Source organism: Salmo salar, chromosome ssa03 (assembly GCF_905237065.1).
Source record: "Salmo salar chromosome ssa03, Ssal_v3.1, whole genome shotgun sequence".
NCBI classification, from domain to species: domain Eukaryota; kingdom Metazoa; phylum Chordata; class Actinopteri; order Salmoniformes; family Salmonidae; genus Salmo; species Salmo salar.
This window is the reverse complement of record NC_059444.1, coordinates 82,538,554-82,544,609: the sequence shown is the minus strand read 5'-3', so window position 1 is coordinate 82,544,609 and position 6,056 is coordinate 82,538,554. Positions and strand designations below refer to the sequence as shown.

At 39.2% G+C, this 6,056-nt stretch overlaps 1 pseudogene; it reads right to left on the bottom strand.

The window, feature by feature from the left end:
* Positions 1–739: 739 nt before the first annotated feature.
* On the bottom strand, positions 740–5,383 carry LOC106601834 (protein mono-ADP-ribosyltransferase PARP14-like; annotated as a pseudogene).
* Between the last annotated feature and the right edge of the window lie 673 nt (positions 5,384–6,056).

Sequence of the window (6,056 nt, the reverse complement as noted above, 5' to 3'; positions counted from 1 at the left end):
AAGAGATAACTATAACCACAGGGAAAGCCTAATATTTTTTAAAGAAGCAGATGAAAAGTTATACTCATGATAGTAAGATAGTAAATGCTCCTTTTAATGTCTAGATGAAAGTGATCAAGTACGCAGGATAAGCCTGAATGTCGTCGAATACAATAAACATGGATGGTGCTGTTGGGTCGTCTGTCACGCTGTCATAGAGTTGAGTAGTTGATTTGCTTTTAGCTGGAGGCACGATCATATCTTGTTGTCCTTCTGTGAAATCTCCGGTCAGAACATGGCACAAGTACATGTGCTTCTGCCCTTGGGAATCTGGGATTGAGTATGTGTCATCGGCAGAGTAGCTGGCCTCAAAGTAGGTGCCGTTTCCATACGCTGCCGCTGCAAAAAGTGATGACATTATTATCATCTCATAAATGATCTATAGACTTCTGCTGAGTGGTAGGAGGTGGTCAGAGAACTTAGCTAGCTGGCTAACTAGCGTTCATTATTTTAGCCTAACTTTCGTTGGTGAGTGATCAGCCTGTTGCAGATGTAGTTGCTACGTTAGTGGCAAAACCAAAATGAGTACACTTTCCTAATACTCATACCTGTTTATTATTTGATCTGATTTTGTACCACTCATATAAAAACTGACGTTTTTGGCCCTACTTTATAACTCTGGTGTTTGTCATTTTGTACATCTTACCATTTTTCCCAGCGTAGCTCCGATTGAACCCATTTGCGTTCATTTTATCTATGATTAGGGGGCAAGTTCCATGGAACAGCCTCTTCTCATTGTTCTGGTGACCGTTCTTGGAATCCATTTCTTGCTCTGGATCCTCTCAATCTGAAGGAAGGGGGAAAAACCACACATTCATATGCAAAAAAACATTGTAAAAGACTGTCAATACAGCTAGATGTCCTACCCTAATATGACCGGTTTTCAAAACGCAGATTAAGCCTAGATCTGGATTAAAAAGCACAACTCATTCCATTAAAAACATGGTCAAATGATTACACTATAACAACTGTAACCATTCCATTTGGCAGGCCCGCAAGAATGTGTATGTAACAAGGGGTGGAATTGAAGAGGATTGTGTGATTCTTGGTGATATGACAGTGGAGAGATCTCAGAGTTGTCTTTTTTAATTGCACCTAACTTTTAATTGCATTTAACTTGTATTGAAATACATTTAGCAGCAGACATAGATACCTTTAGAACAGTGTTTTGGCAAGTGGCCTGAAACAGGCCTAGGACCTCATCATGCTCAGAGGTTCCTGGCTGGATGGGGAAGGACTGGCATGAAGAGTTGTCTGGCATGGCATCCCAATACTGAGGAAGACTGTCATGAGCTGGAGAATACAGTTGAATAATTAAGGTCAGACAAACACACTGGCTTTACATTGTTGTAAATTCTTGTTAGTACTATAATGGGAATACAACAGTGGGAATTCTATCCTCATGTGTATGCAAGGCTTACTCCCAACCAAGAGGACCATAGCTAATGAGCAAGCAATATCAAAAAAAAGTTATTTGAATACGCATACATCAATATCAATCTAAGCCAATCATAAACTCCCAAGAGAACACTTTAGAGAATGTGAATGTGGTGTACTGATTTTGTGAAAATTGTTGATCAAGTTTACATGGAAGGCCAAAAGGATAGGTACCTGCTTTGTCAATGCGTCTGATATCGAGGCTGTTGCCATGGTTATCTGTCGCAGGCCCATTTGGCAGGGTGACCTTGTACATCCGACCTTGCATAGTGACCTTCACATGCTGCTTCTTGGTCTCATTTGCCTGCTCCAGATGGAAGTTGTGGATGAGGTCGAAGCTTTGGTACTGCCCCCCCCCCCACCCCCCCGCTGCTGGTACTGCCTTTCCACCACGGTGCTGGCTAGCTCAGCACTCCTATTGAGTTCCTCTTCACTACGGATCCTTTGGAGCATCTTCTGGATTTCAGAAGTAACTTTGAGCACATCTTTGGTGATGCCTTCTATAGTCAGCTTGGCTTTAGATGACTCCTGTTCCACTCTCACTTCCATGGTGTTGATCATGTTACTAATGCGCTGGCGGTCAGAAGTGGTTCAGTTGATGATGGCATCGTCAGTGATGATGGAGCTGTCTTGGTCCTTCAAGATCAGGTCCTTGACCCAGTGCTTGGCTTCATCTACTTTAGCCTGAGAATCCCCACAGATGAGGAAACAAGCCGGTTCCACTTCTTTATCCATGAAGACAAATCTCTCATGCTTTTGTGGCTTACCACCTTTACTCCTATTGAAAATTGCTGTAAGAATATGAACAGATTGTAACAGATTGTAAATGCAAGTCTCAGTTAATGCAGCTGTTTATCTAACTGTTTCTGTAAAAAAATGTAAACAGAAAACAAACAAATTGACATTGAAAGTGTTTAAGTAATCATGCAATATATAGAAATACATGTTTCTTGTAAAATAGAATGAAGAAACTTAGCGAACCAAAAATGTTTATTAGATATATTATGCATTCGGTATATACTAAAGGCATTCCATACATTTTATTTTGGTGCCAATCTTTTCAAAGGCTTTAAACAGGCTGCCTTGATCTTGAAGGGCAGTGCCCGCTTCCTGTGCATCAGTGTCCTCCTCTTCCTGAGCATATGTGCCTTCCTTTTTCAGCATACTGTTGTAAAATTCAGTCAGCATGGCACTCTGAAAGATGACAATCCGGACCAGCCTCAAGGTGTTCACTGACTTCTTGCCCACCATTTCCACTAGCGCATCGAACATGGCGTCTGCCACCTGGCTCACCTGTACATTGCCTTGTCCTTAAAAAAGTATATATGAATTGGAATTCAAATGGAAATTGTAACTGTTTGAATTAGAAATGGAATTCAATATAACACTACTTTGTAAAGGTTCATACATGCTTATAAGAAGTAAAAAAGCCTTAGGCTTTAAGTAAAGTGTTATTCTGTCTAACAAATGCTATATCAATGTTATTTGATATTTCTCCTATACTCTTTATACAGTCAGTCATGTTCTCTGTTTGTGTGACTCACCTGTGCCGAGAGCAGGAAATGAGATGGATTTCAAGTCTTTCCTTGCGCACATTTGAAGTGCACCCTTGACACACTTGTGGATGTTCTGAGGGTCACTGATGCCAACCAGGTGAAGGATCTTCTTACTCTGCAGTTTGCCTGGCTCGGTCAAAATCATTGGCTGGTCATCTGGAAATATAGCTTGTGGGTCATTAATTTAATATAACACATGCTTCATACTGCACGCAGAGACATAAAGAGTTGACTCTCGGTAAGTAGAAATATGGCCTAATTGCCAGAATCTTGACTTTAATAGCATATTTAGATTCCATACAAATGTGTATGTAATTCAAGAAAAATAAGGGTATGTTTTGAATTTTAGAAGGGACCAGCATTTCCCGGACCAGCATATAAGTGGCAGTGCAAACTAATTTCTCAAATCAGAACCCAATTTTGCCACATGGTTGCATTCATGCAGAGTTTTGGGGTAGAATGTTTTCAAAATAAATAATGACAAAACTATAACTGGTTTTACTGAGTTGTTGACATTCTGCCTCCACAGTAGGACCAGCTGCATCCAGAATGGCTTTCGACAGCCCTGGAGAAGAATAAGAGAAGAATGTTTTTTTAAAGTACACACCTCTACATGTATTGGTCTTGACTGCATAAATGACGTCTTTCCTAACTAAGGGATGGCACACTACATTTCACTATAATGACCAAATACACTGAGTATGCAGTGCCAATTATTTGGAAAATTACATTATTCTTAAGATAGGGTCAGTCAAGCTTGTCTTTTGGAGTCACAAATATTGGTATCTTCACCTCTTGACCAGGCAGGTTGTTACTGGAAAATACATTTTGGTCCCACTTTTTTGGGATGATCCCCTATAGATGGTCAAACTATCAATAAACAATCAACTGCAACTCTAAAAATATGCAACAACTTAGGGTTAAGGTTATTTGATAGTCATTTAAACAGTTGAGAGTCAGTTGAGCAGTTTGCTGATATAATTTGAACATAAACCGTCTCTAGGGTAATGTTCAAATAAAGTGGGAGACTTAATTCTCAGTTACTAACACAGCTAATTAAGATTAACTACACTGTTGCACATTATAGCCTACTGGGCACAGAAGTCAATTCAACGTCTATTCCACGTTGGTTCAACGTAATTTAATAAAAAATACGTAGAAACAACGTTGATTCAACCAGTGTGAGCCAAGTGGGAGGTGACACAAATAATGACTTGCTGAATCCAATGCATATTGAATCCCAAATAAAACCTACTGATAAAACCAATAAAACAGCTGTTGTTGAACGTTTAATCTAAAACAGGGAACCTCAGGTGAGACAGAGGTAAGGTTGGATGTACCTGTCTTAAGGTTGAAGGTCTTATTGGTGGAGTTGATGATGACGTCAGTAGTCTCTTTGGTTATGTCTCCTGTGACGACCTGTATAACCACCCCTCCCATCGTTGTCTCATGCATCCCTGAGCTTGAAGTGATCTTAGAGAAATCCCTAACGGTAGGATATAAATGGTGTAAAAGCTGATAAATTATAGCAGATAAATCATCTTTGACTTCAGAAAAGAATAAGCTCCTCCTGCTAAAAATCAAGGAGGAGAAAGTTGGCATTGTGTCAGACAGTGTAATACCTTGGTGTTTATATTGATAGTCAACTGAATTATTGGAACGTAAACATTAAAAGGCTTTCAGCTCTGTAGACACTTCTACAACTCTGAGAAAAGATGCGTGCACACAAACTAAACTCATTGATCGGGATAACACATTTAAAAAAATTACCATCTGCTTGGTCATCTCTAAAACTGAGGGTTGACATGAGATTTGATCACTCCGTAGCATCACGCTCAATTTAGTAAATCTCCAGATTTTCGTGCTAACAGCTGCAAAACGACTTAGGATCAGGTTCGAACGAGTGTTTGTTATGAGGATTATATGAGCTGCACCTTTACCTTGTTGAGTGGATGCTGAGCCCTTTGAAATTGCAGACTGGGTCATGAACCTTTTGTTAAATTCATCAGTGATAGCCTGACAGCGAAACAGAGAACATTATAAAATACTAATTCAATGCAATACCATTTGACCAATTCAACTGCATTCACATATGACTTATTTTATTACCACCTCCTGGTTATCAAATGCCCTCTAAACATTATTGTGTATATTTAAAGGCACTCAATTTAGCCTTATACCTTGAAAGTCGGCACATCACTTGGGTGGAGGATGAGCACCACCTCCTTCAAATGCTTGGGGTTCATCTTACTGCTGAATTTGAGGACTTTATCCAGGACAAGGAGGCCATGTATGTTGAAGCTGTCAAAATTAAGACAGCTTGTGTAGTCCAGCTGGTTGATGAGATGCATCTGGTGAACAATGACAAGACAGTCCAGGCTATGGAGGAAATTGTGCCGAATGAGTTTGGGAACCATGGGGGAAATAATCTGCAACAGCATCTGGCCTTATCCACAGAGACCCATTATTATAGATGGGAGCAGAGCACAAGTGGGTCAGAGAGAGCGCAGACCAAAGAGGGGCTGACCATCACGCTGATAAAAGGAAACATCCAAGATGCTTTGGTAAACTTATCATTATGTCTTTGCTCTCTTTTATAAATGTCAATCTTACTAAAATCAAATCAGATAATTATTTTGAATAGTCTGGTATAGTTTACCCTAATCATCATACATGTTTACTTGTGTATATTATATCTCTGGTTATCCCTTCGTTTAATCAATAGTTAATTTTATCCATCTATGCAATTAATTTCCTAACTAATCAACCATGCAACTAGAATGCTTAATATTCTTATTTACAGTGCATTCAGAATGTATTCAGAACCCTTAACTTTTTCCAAATGTTGTTGTTACAAGCTTATTCTAAAATTGGTGAAATAGTTTTTTCCCCTCATCAATCTACACAATACCCTATAATGACAAAGCAAAACAGGTTTTTAGAAATGTTTTCAAATGTATAAAATAAATATATATCACATTTACAAAAGTATTCAGACCCTTTACTCAGTACTTTGTTGAAGCA